Consider the following 18,459-nt stretch of genomic DNA (forward strand, 5'->3'; position numbering starts at 1 on the left):
GGTAAGACGGACGACAGACTTACACATCCCCTCATACTGGGTTGTAGAATGAGCCTCTCTGCTCAATAAGTCTCAATGAGTATTTAAATCAATCATAATTCATATTCTCGTAATTTCTATTTTATAACCATCCATCTTTCACTTATAACCATAAATATTTCACTTATTCCATTCTTCCATTTATTAGGTTTCCATAGTTAAGTAAGTTAAATATTTATAAGCAACATACACCCAATTTTTTTTCCTTAGATCTCCATTTGTTTCTTCATGGATCTACAAGGCCATTGATACCCCATGATTATTATATCAAGAAATGGTTTTTTTTAGGTAATGGGTATCACGTCATAACTTACAACACACTTATATGTTTAACATTTTTTTTTTCCTTTAATACATATACAAAATACTATTGTTAAAATAGGGGTATCTCTAAGCTAGGCAGATTATGAATTGGGTTCTTTAATTTGCATAGGGGTAAAGGTGTTACATGAACATATGAGCAAAGTTCCTTTACCACCGGGCCATACAATATATTGCATATAATTTTTTTTTTAACTCTCTATTTCTAAGCCATGTAATCTAGGATATGTGACCTACTTTTCAAGGTCACAACTCGCATGCCCACATGATTGTTAGGGTGAATTCACAATTCAAAGGAATCCTCCTCGATCTGATGATGGAGATTGGGCAATCGGTAGTTAGGGTTACTACCTTATTGAGCTCTACTCACTTCCGCCATTTGCACTTGATGATGGAGATTGGGTAGTCAGTAGTTAGTGTTACCACCCTCTCGAGCTCTGCTCACTTCCCCCATTTGCACTTGGCGCTGTCGCAGGTTGTAGCTTTGTAAGTTTGGTCAAGGGTTTGTCTCTTCTATGTCATTTTGGCACCTTTAGAGCCTCCAAGATTCCACTTAGTTCATACTTAGAGCATGGGACATCTTCTTCTTCCTCACTACAACCCATTACACTTGTTTATTGTTAAATCTATATCCACAAAAGGTCATTGTTCGACTATATGGTCTTATAGGTAACATCCATACTTTCCATACTCAACACTTTATAAGTTTATCCTTCTACTGTAGAATATTCTCCTAATCTTATGTTTATTTTATTGGTGAGGGTTTGTAGAAGTTTTGGTTGAGCTTTGTTCTGATAAGATGAGGAGTTAATGCATAGGTTACTAACTATGAGATAATTCTCACTCTAGTTGACATTTCAAACTTGTTCCTGACTTCATAGGTAAACCTAGAATTATTTCCTAGGAAATGTATTTCTTGTTACTTCTTTCAAGTTTTTGGAGAAGGTTTTTACCCTTCTGCCTCTTCGACTCTTCTTACAAGTGTCCAAGCATGGTTCAAACCATGTTCCAATTTTGGGTTTGGATTTCAAAGGATGCCACTCTTAGGTTATTGCTTTTACAAAAGCACGAGGGTTGGAAAATTTCCCCATTTTTCTAGCTTTATTCATTAGAATTCTATGTTTATACCTACAATATCTTTGTGCCTTTTTTTTTACCAAAACCTAAGTTTCTTTTTTTTCTTCTAAGGGTTTTTCTTGTGTTTCCTTCCTCAGGATTTCCATCACAACAATTCTTTAGATTCAATTTATCTTTAGGTTTTCCATCCACAAGTAATGGCGTATTATGAAATTTTTCTTCAAAATTCAAGAAGGGTTTTTCCTTCCCTTATGCTTCTAGTTACTCGAAGCTTACAACTTATGTGATCGCCCAAAAAGTAATCACCTAGACATTTTCCACTAGGATGATCGAAATTCACCATGTAGTATGGGTTTTACACATAAAACCTTCTTTAACCTTAGGAAATAATACTGAGAGGGGGGGTGAATAGTATTAGTCAAGTCAATAATCTTTTTCTTTTCATACTCAAATTTGTATATGCTACTTCCATGTGGGTAACCCGCAGCTGTGTACATGCAGCTGTGTTTAAGGAAACAAGCGTATATCCAACAAACTTTAATGATTCAGTTAATTCATGATATGTTGATCTTTAATCTGTGCATCAGTACTTTATTAAACATTAAATAGTTACCATGTTCAGTTAATAAGAAAGTGAATCATCACAAATAAGCAACACACATGAACACCAAGATTTAAGGTGGAAACCAAATGTGGGTGAAAACCACCTGCTGTTCTCATCTTTGTCTTCTTTTAATAATAAGAAAATCTGTTTACAACATTGTACTGGTGTAGACTCATACCAGTACATAGGCTTCTACTTGCAAAAAGCTACAACCTTCTCCCATTCTCTAGATTCTACTAGAAGGGAGCTACAACCCCCTGGCTCTTGTACTAGCCGATATATTTACTAGTATGTAGGCGCCAGCCTACAGAAAACTACGACCGTCTTTCTTCCTCCAGGGACCACGTTTCATAAATTTTCATACTGGATACTCCTGGAACACAACATCACACTTTGCAGGCCACGTTTCATTCAATTTTCATACTAGACCCATCAACAACATTGAAGCTCAAATCAATCACTACTGCAATATAACTCTCAACTATATCTGCATCAACCAATCACTGAAACTCAATCATTACTTTCTAATTCAACCAAACTCAATCAATCACTGACAACCTCTGAACCTCTGGCACAACTGAATCAACCATTCATTCATAATTAATCAACTTCAACCAAATTACTGTAACCAGTACACAGATATGAACCCAAAACATTACATCATTATTCAGAACTAGTTGTACCCTCAAAACCATGCATTAGAGTGTATACGCAACTTGGAAGAGCTGAACCAGTGTGTATACACAACTTCATCAAAGCGAACCAACGTATAGATATGTAAATACTTACGTATAACTTCACTGCACTTTCCAACTTCAAATATACCCAGATCATCACATATAAAGGATAATACATGTGCTAGAAACCAGATCTAGCCCATCAGATCACATAATGATAATTCATTATGATTATGATCCATTATTAGATCTCATTCATCATTACTGAAGTAAATCACAATCAGTCAATTTGAACACTATTACCAGAATGCAGTCGCCAGAACATAAAGCAAAACCCAGATCTCTGCATCAACAACGAGAACCAATTGAAACTTCAAAAATCATACTTCACAAGGTATACGCTACTTCGATGTGTCGAACCTATGTGTATATGTGCTTTTACCAAAGTCAACCCGCGTATACATCTGTAAATATTCATTCATAATTTTATAGCTATTCTAGACTTCAGTTATGACGAGATCATAATATTTACAGAACAACACATGCATCAGTATATAGATCTAGAATAAACATGATCAAACCATATAAAGGTTATTCATTCCAAGACTTAATATCCTTATCCATCATTAGATCTTGTCCTCCATCAACCACTAAGGCTCCTCCTTGGTTCAGATCAGGCAGAGGATCATAAACCCATAACATGCATACTGGATCTCACACTTCACCAGATATTCAAAATGCTTGTACACCTTGGCATAATGATCTTCTCCTCCTTTTATAGTTTTAGGCCTTTCTCAATACCATGGACCAAAACCACTTAGGACCAATACCTTGGACCAAATAATTAGGGTCAATACCTTGGACTAGATACCTTGGATCAATACCATGGACCAAACATTTCGGACAAAAAAATTAGTTTTCCAAGGTATAAGTGCTTTTCCTTCTGTGAATGTGCGTGTGTATTCTATACAGTCCATTTGTTCTGTTAACCTGCATGTATACACAGCTCGGTCAAGGTGAACTTGTGTATACCCCTCTTTCTTCATTCTGTGAAGACTGATATGTAATTCTTTGTTGTTTACCTGCTATACTATGATCTTTCATCCAAGTGAGTTGCATTATGAACTGATTCCTTGAAGCTACCCTACATTTCATCACATCTATAAACACTACTATCATGCATTCTGTCACATCTGATATCTTTTCTGTAGATTCATCTGGTTACCATATACAAGTGAGTTGTTCTGCTACAAGTGGGTTGCCATCAATTACAACACATACATCATAATGCCAACAAATTTATCTTTAGGTTTTTCGTCCGCAAGTAATGGTGTATTATGAATTTTTTTTTTAACATTCAAGAAGGGTTTTTACTTCCCTTATGCTTCTAGTTATTCGAATCTGACAACTTATGTGATCACCCAAAAAGTAATCACCTAGACATTTTCCACTAGGATGATCAAAATTCACCATGTAGTATAGGTTTTACACATAAAACCCACTTTCACCATAGGAAATAATTTAGAGAGCCACTTTTACTAAATTATTTATGTTTACCCACTTGAAAATAACCCAGAAATTCATTTAATGTTATTTTCTTATTTGCTCATTTTGTGAAAATAATTAAAACTATTTTCACCCATACATAGGAATAATTAAATAAACCACTATTTATTCATTATTCCTTATTCATTACACTTTTCTCCTATGAAATAAAATAATTTTGTAAGCATGGCAGTACCTTTCATTCATTCATTTCTAATCATCAAGCATGATACATTCATAATAAGAATTCAGTGACCTCAACCTATCCAGTGGGAAAACATGTTTGCTGGCCATCGAACTTCATTGTATGCCATCCAAAAATTTAAACAATTTGAGTTTGTCTATCATGGCCTTATAGGCTTTAACATTTGGAAACCTACTATGCACCATATAACTATAAATAGAAATTGAAATAGCATATACATCAGAACCTAAAAACAAAAATGATATCAAACATGATCAGTCAACATCTAGTCCTCAAATGACTCCACCGGAGCAGGGTCTTTTGCACTTGAGCTTGGAAGTTTAGATTGCAGTAGACAGGGAATGTGATGCTCAATTCAATCAGGGTGGGCATTCTGCTATTGTATTTGCATTTGTATCACTTGAAGTTCTTTTTGGATCTTTTGAAGATCAGGGTTAATTTTTGTAGAAGCAACTGGATTGGACATAATGGCTTTGGCAACAATGCTTTTCATTAGCCAGAAGAGATGGACAAAGTACTTGTACAAGGTGCCCAGGATTGAGAATTGACCCTCTTAAATTCTCTCTTAGAGGCTCAATTTATGCCTTCTCATTTAATTCTGCCTCCCAGGATGAAATTAATTGCTTCACCTCAGAAGGAATCCCTCTATTATAATCCTGGATCATTTCCTGCAAGATCTGGGCATCTGATTTCCAGCCTCTTTGCCTTGGAGGCTTAACTGAAGTAGAGATCTTACCCTTTCCTTTTCTAGCTTAAGAATTACGACCATGACCTCCTCGCCCAGAGGCACTGGCACCCGGAGAAGAATTAACCATGGTGAGAGAGGATAGAGCACCCTTCATTTGATTCTTCAAACCTGTCCCCACCCATGACCCAACCGACAGCGCAATGGACAGAGAAAGAATTTGCTTATGCAGACCTAGAGTAATATCATGACATGGAGCCAACATGCAATTCACATTAAAAAACATAAAACAGGGGTAACACCTTCAGTAACGGCACCACACCTAGAAGCGTGAGCATGAGCCAATATACAAAGGGGAGCATATAACTTCCAAGGGTGGAAGACTCCCACAAAAAATTAAGAATGGTCCCCTTGTTCTCATTCACTCGGCTGGGGTTACCGAGTCCATAAACACAACTTAACACTAGTTTCATTTCCCTTCCCATCTTCGAGGTTGGACATATTGCATGAACCCTAGAACCATCTACTCTGCATGTAGTATACATAATATATATGAACCAGAACCTCCCAAATAATCCCATGTGAGCTAATAAAATGTCGCAGCAGACTAAAACCAACATAACTAGAATGAAATTTCCATTATAACCAGTCATAGAAGTTTTCCAAACCATCAGCAAGACTTTTCCTTTCCTTATGCAGGGCACATAGAAAATAATGGTCCCCAACCTAGGGAAAGTAATGAGGATGAGAACATACTAGGTCGATATCTCCATCCACTTATAGAGATGAGTCGCAGTCGAGGTTCCTCCCTACACTCTAGATCAATCGAGCAAACACACAATTGTGTGAAATCTCTAAGTAACGGTCTTCCTATTTCCATTGAAACCACTGTGAAGCCGAATGGAGTGCCAGACAAATGGGTTCTTTAGCACCCCATCTCCAACCACCTGAGTTAATACTTCTCTAACAAACCATGCTGCATTCATCTGAATATGGCTACGTCCTTCCCCTCCCTTAAGTTGGCAATACGTGCGAGGGCATGGGTGTAGTTGCCTACCGACCCCTTCATGAATGCGTTTACACATATCCACAATCCCAAGGAATATTCTAAGCTATTTCGCACCCCGATCGTGGGTCTCCTATGAAATAATTATTAAATCACTATTTAGTAATCGTTTCTAACTTACGTTGAACATATCTCCTTAAAGTGATTAACAAATCATTTTTGTTTATTAATTTCTTTACCCACTTTTGTTGATTAACTTAATTAATCATTATTTTTTGAGTTAATTCTCTAAATAAAAGTTTTTTACCATTTCATTAATCTTTTCATCTCCCAAATATAATAAAATCTTCATAATTATTACATCTTGATTTTTCCTAATAATATTTTATTGTTTGATTAAATATAGATCTATCATAGAATTTTATTATAAATAGAGAGGTTTTACCTCACTTTTCACCCATTATCATTATCATCGTCGTCACTCTAGTAACATAATTCTTGAGCTCTCCACATTGAGTTCTACCATTCTTCTTCTTTGCCCATTTGCAATCAGAGGAGAGAGAAAACAACTATTTGAAGCATAGGGACAAAAAAGAACCCTCCCATGGAGGAGATATTAAAGGCCCATCTCATTTATGTACTACTCCACATGTGATATTAATTAAAGATTAAGTTCTTTCCATTGGGTTTTCTCTTATATTTTTTAGCATATATTTTCAGATTTCATGAACCCTTTTGCAGGGTTTTTCTAACACTTCCTTTTTGTAGATCTGAAATTTATTTCTTAAGATTGGATGATTTTATAACATACTTTACTTTTTATTTTTGTTTTTAAGAAAATTCATCATTAGCCATAAAAAGTAGATTTTTAGTTCAAGCATGAGAAGTGTGTACATACACGGGCATGTTTTGTAAAAGGTGTGTATATCTGCTAGGGTTTTGTAGTATGAACTGTTAAAGTAGTTTGATCAATTCTTTTATGCTTGTTGTTGTCTATCGATAAAGTCTCTCTTATGATAATTTGTGTTTGAGAGTATTGGTTGTGTTGATTTGGTTATCGAATGGAATGATGATTAGTGATGTTATTGCATTATGGTGATTTGTATTTGGTTCAATGATCTTTGATGGTTTTAGTGGTTAACAAATGATTCAGATTCATTTATTAGTATTTCGATATTTGTACACAGTTTTTCTTTAGGGGAGGCGTCTACATATGCGAGTATCATTCAAAATAGTAGCGCGTATAGGTTCTAACACATGTCTGATCAGGGTTTGTAGTGACATGATCTGATTCCTATGATGAATAAAGTATGGTTGGTATTCTTGTGAATGGTTGTGAACTGATTGGTTTGATTAGGTTGCTTTGGTTGATTAAAGTTTAGTGATATATTTTATGATTTAGTTGGTTCAATAGTTGGGTAGTTGATTTCAAAATTCTTGGGAGTGGATCCAGTTTGAAACGTTTTGAAAAGCGATCCACACAGAGCTCAGGATAGAAGTATATAAAAAGGGGGTTGTAGTTCCCTTTCAGTAGGAGCTAGAAAATGAGAGAAGGTTGTAGTGGTTAGAGTCTGCACTAGTACAATATAGTAAGAAGTTCCCTTTCTTTTAATAAAAGAAGAAGATAGGGACGACAACAATGGTGGTTTTCTCCCACATCTGGTTTCCACCTAAAATCTTAGTGTGCATAATGTTTTTAGGTGTTGATGTTTTCTCTTCTTCCTAATTGTTCATAATTACTAATTAATTGATGAATAATGAAGTAAAGATACACCGATTAATGTTGAATAGGAGAATAAATTAATGATGAGATAAGCTATCTGGATATACGCGAGTTTATTTAATAACAATGGCATACATATTCTATTTTCCTTCGTAAAAAATAACATATAAAGATCAAAATAAGAAATTGAAATTTTGAAGTGTGTAAAATATTGATTCACCAACCCCCTCTGTATTTTTCCTAATAATTGGTATTAGAGTAGGTCCTTCAGAAGAATCTTGGTCGCTTGAAAGGAGATTCATCAAGATGAGCAATCAAGAGGGAGTAAAATCTATCCGATCGCCATTATTTAATGGAACCAACTTGGTTTTCTGGAAAGTCAGAATGAGAGAATATCTAAAGTCACTTGGAGATGATGTTTTGGAAATTGTTGAAGGAGGCTATCAATATCCATCCTCCATTCCCATAGATGAAGCAGAAAAGAAAAAATATGAGACCAATGCAAAGGCCATCAACAATCTTTTTCAAATCTTGGAAGAATTAAAATTTGTGAAGGTCATGCAACTGAATACCATACAATATATATGGGACAACATCATCCAAAGTTATGAAGGTGACACTAAGCTAAATATTCCCAAACTTCAAAGGTTTAGAATTCGATATGAAACTCTCAAAATGCATATTGATGAAAGTATTGCAAGTTTCTTTCTTAGGGAGATGAGATCATTAATTCAACGAGAACTCTTGGTGATGAAGTAAAAGATTCTATACTTATTGAGAAAATCCTAAGATCTCTAGCTTTAAAATTTGATTTGAAAGTATTTGCCATTGAAGAAATGTAGGATTTGAGAAACCTTACTATTAAACAGCTTCATGGTATCTTAAAAACTTATGAAATGAGAAAAGGGGGTCACTCAGATATTAGAGAAGCATCATTTAAAGCTACTTATAAAGGAAAAGAAAAGGAGGAGCTTAAGGAATCAAGTTATGTATCATATGAATAAGACGCGAACTTCATAAAGAAACTCCAAGTAGGAACTAACAAATTTGAAGGTAAGCTTCCTTTCAAATGATTTGCTTGTGGAAGAGTTGGCCATTATGCTTTCAAATTTCCTTATAAAGAAAACCACGAGAAAGCGAACAATTATACAAAAGTAAATATTAGAGGAAGGTTTGAAAATAATAAAAGTTTCTATAAACATGAAGATGTTGAATTTGATCAAGAAAATCAATTACTTATGGCATTTTGAAGATATATGTGTTGATGAGCCTAATGATACTTTTATGGATGCCTTAGAAGAAAAAGGTAATCTCATTGAACAAATAACTCAACTTAAAATTTGTCTAGAAGAAGCTAAATTAGCTGAAGAAGTCCTGAAGAAACAAATTCTAGAAAAGGAGAGGGACAATGAAAAGTTAGAACTAGAAATAGTGAACCTAAGAAAGGAACTCGAGAAAACAAAGGGTCTAAATATTAGATTTTCTAAAGGATCAGAGACTTTAGAACAAATAATCAAAGTACAACACTCTCCTCTAATAAAGATAGGTCTTGGATACAATGGAGAATCATCAAAGACTATAAATTCTTCTAAAACTAGCAATGAAAGATATGTCAATGCAGTAAAGTGAAGCAGCCACCAAAATTCCAACTCTCAACACAAGAATGAGGAATCAAAAGCCTCTCAAGTAAAACATCCTTATCACAACAAAAGGAGAAGCTACTAAAGAAGGTATTATACTCCTAGGATCTTCTACCTCAATGGTCAATGCTTCACTTGTCATAATTTTGGTCATAAGGTTGCTTTCTGTGTCTCTTATAAGACCATCATGACTAGACAAGCAATAAAACAAAAGAGTGAGATTGGGTCAAAGAAATAATCTTACAATGCTTTCTCACCTCTTCAATATGAAACAAAATTTAATTTTTGTACTAAATTTGGGCATAAAGAAACTGAATGTAGGAGCAGAATGAGACCATCCCCTCAGCATGAACAAAAGGAAATAACATCCAAGGTATGGGAAAATAAAACCATAGAATATGAAAATTATGGTTTAGCTTTCTATGCAAGAGATCAAGAAATTTTTTGGCACATTTATAGTGTATGTTCAAAGAATATGATAGGTGAAAAAGAGACGTTTATATCCTTTGATGAAATAAAGAAAGAAAATAATGTAACCTTTAGAAATAACTTACTTGTTGTTGTCAAAGGGAAAGGAATTGTTTTGCTAAAGAAGAAGATTAAGGCAGAAACATGTTTTGTTTGTTGACGTATTAAGACATAACTTTTTGAGTGTTAGTCAGATGTGTGACCAAGGGAATGAGGTTGTTTTTAGATCAAAGAATTGTGTGGTACATAACCTTGATACAGGTAAGATCATAATAAAGGGAACAAGAACTCGAGGAAATTTCTATGTCTTGGAAGGCGGGAAAGAGCATTCTTACTTAAGAAAATCAGAAGAAAGTTGGCTTTGGCACAAAAAATTGGTACATCTAAGCTTCACTCAATTACACAATTCAAACTGAATGAGAATAGTTTGTGACTTGCCTAACATCTCCCTACCAGAAAATATCATATGCAACTCATGTCGATTCGGTAAGCAAACTAGAGTTCAATTTAATGCTAAATAAGGTACTTCAAGCAATCCTCTTGAACTTATTCATACTAATTTGTGTGGTCCTATGAGCAAGAAATCTCCTCGGGGTGAACAATACTTCATACTATCCATTGATGATTTTACAAGAATGTGTTGGATTCACTTGTTGAAACATAAAGATGAAGCATTTGATAAATTTAAAGTTTTCAGGTCTCTAGTAGAAAATGAGTTAGAATTGAAAGTCAAATGTGTTATATTTGATAGACGAGGAGAATTTATATCAGATGGGTTTTTTTAACTTTTGTCAACAAGATAGTATCAAAAGGAAGTTTTCTATAGCTAAAACCTCTCAATAAAATGGAGTGGCATAAATAATGAACATAATATTCCAACAAATGGCACGTGCATGCTTGATGAGTCTGGATCGCCTCATACCTTCTAGGGAGAAGAAACACATACAACTATGAATATCCTTAACAAAACTCATATTTGAGTTAACGGTGATAAAAATCCTTATAAAATATGGTTAGGTAAGCCTCCAACTATCAAGAATTTTAGAATTTTTGGAAGAAAATACTACGTAAAGAAAAATGATGATAAGATTGGAAAGTTTGAATCTAGAGCTAATGAAGGAATCCTCCTTAGATCTCTTCTAGAAGCAAGGGATATAAATGCTACAATAAAAGGCTTCAAAAGATTATTGAAAGCATTGATGTTGTGATTGATGAAGCATCCATAGGTACCAAAAAGGAAGCTCCAGTAGATGACAAACCTATTCCTACTACAAGTAAGAAGGATGCAGAAGATAAGGAAGCATCAACCAAAAGAAATGAAGATATAGATAAATCAGAAAATACACCTTCAAGGTATGTTAAAAAAAATCATATGGAATCTCAAATTATAGGTGAAAAGGAAGTAGGAGAACAAAGTAGAAGAACTCTTGTTGGAACTTCTAGTTACCTAGCCTTATTATCTACAATTGAACCTCAAAATGTGAATCAAGCAAGCAAAGATGAATGTGGGGTTAAGGCAATGAACGAAGAAATTGATCAAATAGAAAAGAAGCATACATGGGAATTAGCACCAAGACTTCATGATAAAAATGTTAATGGGACAAAAAGGGTATTAAAAAACAAAATGAATGAAAATGGAGAAGTAGTTAGAAACAAAGCAAGAATCATATGCAAAGGCTATGCTCAACAAGAAGGAATAGACTTTGAAGAAACATTTGCACCCGTAGCCAAACTTGAAGCCATAAGAATGTTCCTTGCATTTTCAAGCTTTCATAACTTTAAAGTATATCAAATGGATGTTAAATCTGCATTTCTAAATGGGAACCTAGAAGAAGAAGTTTATATTGAACAACCGGAAGGGTTCATTCTAGGTAATGATAAAAATATTGTTTACAAACTTAAGAAGGAAATCTATGGGTTAAAACAAGATCTGCGTGCATGGTATTATCATCTCAATAGGTATTTTCATCAATAGGACTTCACTATGGGGTCTGCAGATAACACTTTATATATAAAAATAGATAAATATAAACTTTTAATAGTTGTTGTTTATGTAGATGACATCATATTTGGAAGCAATGAAGATTCTGTGAGTAAAGGATTTTCTTCAGCTATGTAGCAAGAATTTGAAATGTCTTACTTGGTGAACTAACATTCTTTCTTGGTCTTCAAGTTCAACAAACAAAGAATGGTATCTTTCTCTCACAAACCAAGTACCCCAAGAAGATTTTGAAAAAATATGGAATGGAAAACTACAAGCCTGTATGCACACCAATGGTAATAGGATGCAATCTTAGTTCACATGATGATTTTCCTTTAGTAAATCAACCAGAATATAGATCTATGATCAGAAGCTTCCTCTACCTTATAGGATCAAGACCAAATATAATGCACACAGTTGAGATTATTGGAGGATTTCAAGCAAATGCTAAAGAAACTCATCTCCATGATGTTAACAGAATATTCAAGTATTTACAGGAAACAAAATCTTTTGAACAATGTTACTGATCACACAAGAACTATTACCTCAAAATGAGAACTCTAGCCAATAAACCCTCAAAAAACTTGAAAAAACAACTTGAAAATGAGAAGTGTTGATTCTGCATCACCAATTTTCTTTTCCCTGTGTAAATTTCCAATATTTTTTAAAAGTGGTGGTAAAAGCCAATTTTTTTGGGTGCAAAACACACCCTGAAAATGAAAAGTGTTGATGCTAGAATAACCTTTTTTTTCGACGTAAATTTTTAACATTTTTTAATAATGACGTTAAAGATAAAATATCGACTCTGGAAACCCTTAAAATTCCAACAATTTTCAAGCATGGCATTAAAGATGTAATACCATGTCTCAGAAAAGCCTTACAATTTGAACAATTTTCAGCCATGACATTAAAGATAAAATGCTTATAATTGTTTTCAACCATAATATTAAAGATTAAATATCGTGACTTAGAAAAACCTTAAGATTTTGACAAATTTTCAACCATGGAGTTAAAACCAAATATGACGACTACAAAATACCTTAAGTTTTCAATATATTTCAACCATGACATTGTGAAAAAATTATGACTATATTTTTTTTTTAAGTGAACACCTGAATGAAAGAGTCATTATACAAAGAGTATTTTTTTTTTAAATGTTAAAATTATATCTATTTTGAAAATTAGCCTCAGACAACTTAACACATTGCAACGAAAATTTAAAAATAAACCATTAAATTGACATACAGTGTGTAGGCAATCTCGACCTATTACAATGAAATCTTGAAATTCAACCATGAAATTCAAACACTATAAGGGTAAATTCGATCCATTATAACAAAAAATTTAAAATCAATTATCAAATTGACACATAATCCAGTTGGGTTGCTAGTCGAGGATTGACATGCAAAAAATAATAGTAATAAATAAATAAAAAAGAAAAACACAAAACAAAACAAAAGATAAAAGATTGAAAATAATTAAAAGTAAAACAAAAAAGCAAAAACAACATGTTTAAAAAAACATATTAACTAATAAATAAAAAAATAAAATGACAGAAGAAAATCAAACATAAAAAAATATATACAAAATATCTTTTGGAGACATAACAAAGTAGTTTTGAGGGTCGTAGCGTTTCGGACGACTTGCTTTGGTTATCATCAAGATCGATATATATATATATATATATATATATATATATATATATATATATATATATATATATATATATATATATATATATATAACACAAACAAAAAAAAAGCATAAAATTTGTTTAAAAAAGCAAACTTAGTACAAAATAGAATAAAAGTTAAAAAAAAAAAAAAAAACCTGAAAACATCGATTTTTTTATTTATTTATCTTTTTAAAAAATAAAAGTAAAAAATAAACCAAAGAAAATAATTAAAAAATTAAAAAAAAAAATCACATTAAAAGCTTAATAAAAAAAATTAACATTAAAAAAATACATTTTAAACAAAAATAAAAAATAAAAAATAAAAAATTCGAAAAAGTTAAATTTCAAAAAATATATTATACAAAATTTAAAATTCAAAAATAATAAGAAAATTAATTTAAATAAATTTAAATTAATATATATTTTAAAGAAATTTTAAAAAAATGCACCCCTCAAGCCCCCTTCCATGCCATGATCGATTCCAAGAATCGACCCCGGCCAAGGAGGGGTCCTGAGGGCAATCGTAGGGCTGAGCCAGGGCCCCTTGCTGGCCCTCAAGCTCGCTAACCAATTGGGGTCAATTCCGAGTGAGGCAAGGTTCCTGAGGGCGTTAATTTTTAATTTTTTTAAATTAATTTAATTTTTGTTTTTAATTTTTTTTTATATTTTAATTTTTTTAATTTTTTATATCTTTATCATTTTTTTTGAGTTTTTAATATTTTTTTAAATGATTTTTTTTTAATGTTATTTTTTTTTTCTAATTTAATGTTTTTTGTTTGTTTTGTTTTATTTATTTATTTTAATGTGTGTGAGTTTTTTTTATTGTTTTCTTTGGTTTTTTGTTTCGTTTTGTTTGTCAAGTTGTTTGTGATCCTCCAAGCTTGACTTGTGGCTTGAGGAATGGCAATTCAGGGGTATCTAAGCCATCAAAGTCACCTAGGGATCGCACCCAGCCTAGGCCACACCAACCTCTAGTTGACTAGATGTTTTAACTTGTCTCCTCCCCCTAGCACATGGTACAACAACCCCCGTGAGGTTTGACCCTGGGTTACGTTGCTGACGATTCCCATCCTCAATCGGTTGTGCTAGTGAGAGTTGTCTTCTTTGGTTTATTTTTTATTTTATTTTCTTACGATTTTTTTTTAATGTTTTATTTTTTTTAATTCTTCTTCCCCTTTTTTAAATTTAGTTGTATTCTCTATTTTTTAATTTTCTATGTTTTAAATTTTTATTCTTAAGGATTTTTTTTTGTCTTTGTTTGGTTTTTTTTAATTGTATGTTTTTTTTTTTTTTTAACATTTTGTTTTGTTATTTTTACTTAAAATTTTATCTGAATATTATTTTCGGGAAAAAAAATGAAATGTCATCATCTTTGTGTATAAAATTCATAAATTTTTCTATTTTTCCAACCTTTTTCTATTCAATATTTTCATAAAAATATTTTATTTACCATTTCACTTTTAGCAAAAAAGTTTTGAAAAACATATTTTTTAATTATATCTATATGAAAAATGTGTATTTTTCGTCTAGTGATTAAAATTATTATGTTTTAGTGACAATTATTTCATGTGTATTGAAATATTAATTAATGATATATAAATTTATAAAAAACCCTATCTTCAAAATATTAATGTTATTATTTTTTTTAAACTTTACAAAAAAAATTAAAATTTCATTATAAAAAAACATTGCAAAGAAAAACAAAAAACACATGCTTGGCAAACCCTTATAAAAAACATCTTAGGACAAAAAACAAGAAGAGGAATAAGAAAACTTGAAAAATGGTTAAATAATCAACTTTTAAATAAATGTTGTGTATACTTAGGACATCAGAAAATTTGAAGTGTCAAAAATATACCTTAAAAAATAATGACGATGCTTTTCAAAATCTGCATAAAAATCAACAACATTTAAAAAAAATTATCCACACTTAATACATTAGAAAATTTAAAGCGTAAAAAATAAGCCCTTTAAAAAAAAGGGTTGATGTTGCATCAACACTTTTCAAAATCCACATGAAAATCAACAACATTTAAAAGAAATATCCACACTAAATACATTAGAAAATTTAAAGCGTAAAAAATAAGCCCTTTAAAAAAAAGGGTTGATGTTGCATCAACACTTTTCAAAATCCACATGAAAATCAACAACATTTAAAAGAAATTATCCACACTAAATACATTAGAAAATTTAAACTATGAAAAACAATCCCTCTAAAAAAAGGGGGTTAATCCTACATCAACACTTTTCAGTATCAACATGAAAATCACTAACATTGAAAAAAATGTTCATACTTGATACACTAACCTAGATCCATCTAACTCTGGATCTCTCAGGCGCCAAGAGGGATCAAATCCCTCGAGTTGAAAACCTTTTTTTTGGATTGTGAAAATTGAGGGAAGGTTTTCACCTTGAGGGATTTGATCCCTCTCGATGCATGATAGATCCGTAGTTAGATGGATTTAGGCTGGTTCTAGTTGAGAGCGACAATGAAACATTTTTAGATTATCATTATTATGTATATGTTTGAGATAAACTTCATACTTTAAAATTTACAGTGTGTTTTCTTTGTTTGACATGACTATATCATTCTCTTATTTAATTTTATTTTTGTTGCTTGTCTTGAATGATTTGTACGTCTACCTTTTTATGCCTTGAGTGATTTGTGTGTTCATGTATTTGGATTTGGATGGTAATGTTCATGAATTTACAATTTTTGTGCTATATTTGTATATGTGTCTATAATTGTTTGTTTGTAATTAGTTGGTGCTTAAGAAGGGAGGAAATCATGTTGATAGTTTGCAAGGAGATTGATACTACACATATATTTCATTTAAATTTAGGTATCACAACTTTTGACAAATAAAAATTCTTAATAGTAAATATATTTTGAAGAGTAGTTTTAATAATTTACTGCATCAAGATTACTCTTGAAATCATTTGTTTCATTGTTAATGTTTGAAAATTTATTTCCTTCAAAATATTTTGATGATTTTCTTTTTATCTATAGTTTGTTTTGTAAAATTTAAGAAATAATGTAATTTTGATTTTTTTTAATGAATGGTCATATTTACAAAATCTTTAAATTATTTGTTAGTTTTTCCATCTTTTCATCTTGATTATATGAAAATTATTGTTGAGATTGTAAACCATTCAATTATTTAACTCGAACTATTGTAGTGAACATCATATCTTGTCTCTCTTGCTCTCCAATATTAATAGGTTGAATTGCTATAACACAAAAATCAATGCAAATTGTCAATCATTTTTTTGTGTTTACACTGAAATCAATGCACACTGTTATTCCAATCACTTTAAGTTAATTTACGATCATACATTGAGTTACATCAAATTAGAAATCATCATCTACATTGAAATCAATTCATCTAATGTACACAATAAAATAAGATTAGAAAACATCTACACTGAAATCAATGAATTTAATGCAAGTAATGAAACCAGATTAGAAATTAATATCTACACTAAAATCAATGCATCTAATGCAAGCAATCAAATAAGATTAGAAATCAACATCTACACTAAAATCAATGCATCTAGTGCAAGCAATCAAATAGAATTAGAAATCAACATCTACACTAAAATGAATGCATCTAGTGCAAGAAGTCAAATAGGATTAGAAATCACCATCTACATTGAAATTAATGAATCTAGTGCAAGCAATAAAATAAGATTAGAAATCACATTCTATACTAAAATCAATGCATCTAGTGCAAGCAATCAAATATAATTAGAAATCACCATCTACACTAAAATCAATGCATATAGTGGAAGCAATCAAATAGAATTGTAAATCAACATCTACATTGAAATGAATACATCTAGTGCAAGCAATCAAAGAATTAGAAATCACCATCTACCATGAATTTAATGCATTTAGTGCAAGAAATATTCTTCCCTCTCTTACCCCTCCATATATATTTATATCTCCCTCCATCTCTCCTTATTTGTCTCTCTATCTCACCCCCAAACAGACATACTCTCTCTCCATCTCTTCCTTTTCACTCCCCCTCTCTCTCTCTCGCTCCACTTTTCTCTATGTATGTTTTTTTCTTCCCTCCTTCTCTCCCCTTCCAAATCCATCTTGTTTTCCTCCCTCTATTCTCCTCTCTCTTAATTCATTTCTCTCCTTTTCTCTCCCATCTCCATCTCTCCCACTATCTCTCTCTCTCTCTCTCTCTCTCTCTCTCTCTCTCTCTCTCTCTCCCCTCCAACCCGGTCATTACCTCCCTCCCTCTCTCCTCTCTCCCCACCTCCCTCCCATCCCCCATCTTTGTGTCTCCCTCTATGTCTCTTACCCTTCTCTCCCTCTCTCACTCCTGTCCTTATCTCTCTCTTCATTCTTCCTCTCCCATGTCCTTAACTTTGTCTCCTTCAGTGAAAGCAATCAAATACGATTAGAAATCACTATCTACATTGAAATCAATGCATTTGGTGCAATAATTCTTCTTCCCTCTCCCCCCCTCCATATATGCCTATATCTCCCTCCATCCCTCATTCTTTGTCTCTCTAACTCACCCCCCCACCAAACACACATGCTTTCTCGCTCCATATCTATCTATCTCCCCCTCTATCTATGTCGCTCTTCTTCCCTCTCTTCACCTAAAATATATATATCCATCTCCCTTTATCTCTATTTTGTCTCTTTTTATCACCCCAAAAATGTACAAACTCTTTCTCCATATTTATCTATCTCTCCCTTCCTCTTCCTCTCCCTCTCTCTCTTTATTCCTCTTCTCTCCCTCTCTGCCCCCTTTTATCTCTCTTCCCTCTTTCTCTCCATCTCCCTTATCTT

The sequence above is a fragment of the Pinus tabuliformis genome, chromosome 8 (assembly GCF_031772625.1).
Source record: "Pinus tabuliformis cultivar Carrire ecotype Pingquan chromosome 8, CPIR1, whole genome shotgun sequence".
Lineage (NCBI taxonomy): Eukaryota > Viridiplantae > Streptophyta > Pinopsida > Pinales > Pinaceae > Pinus > Pinus tabuliformis.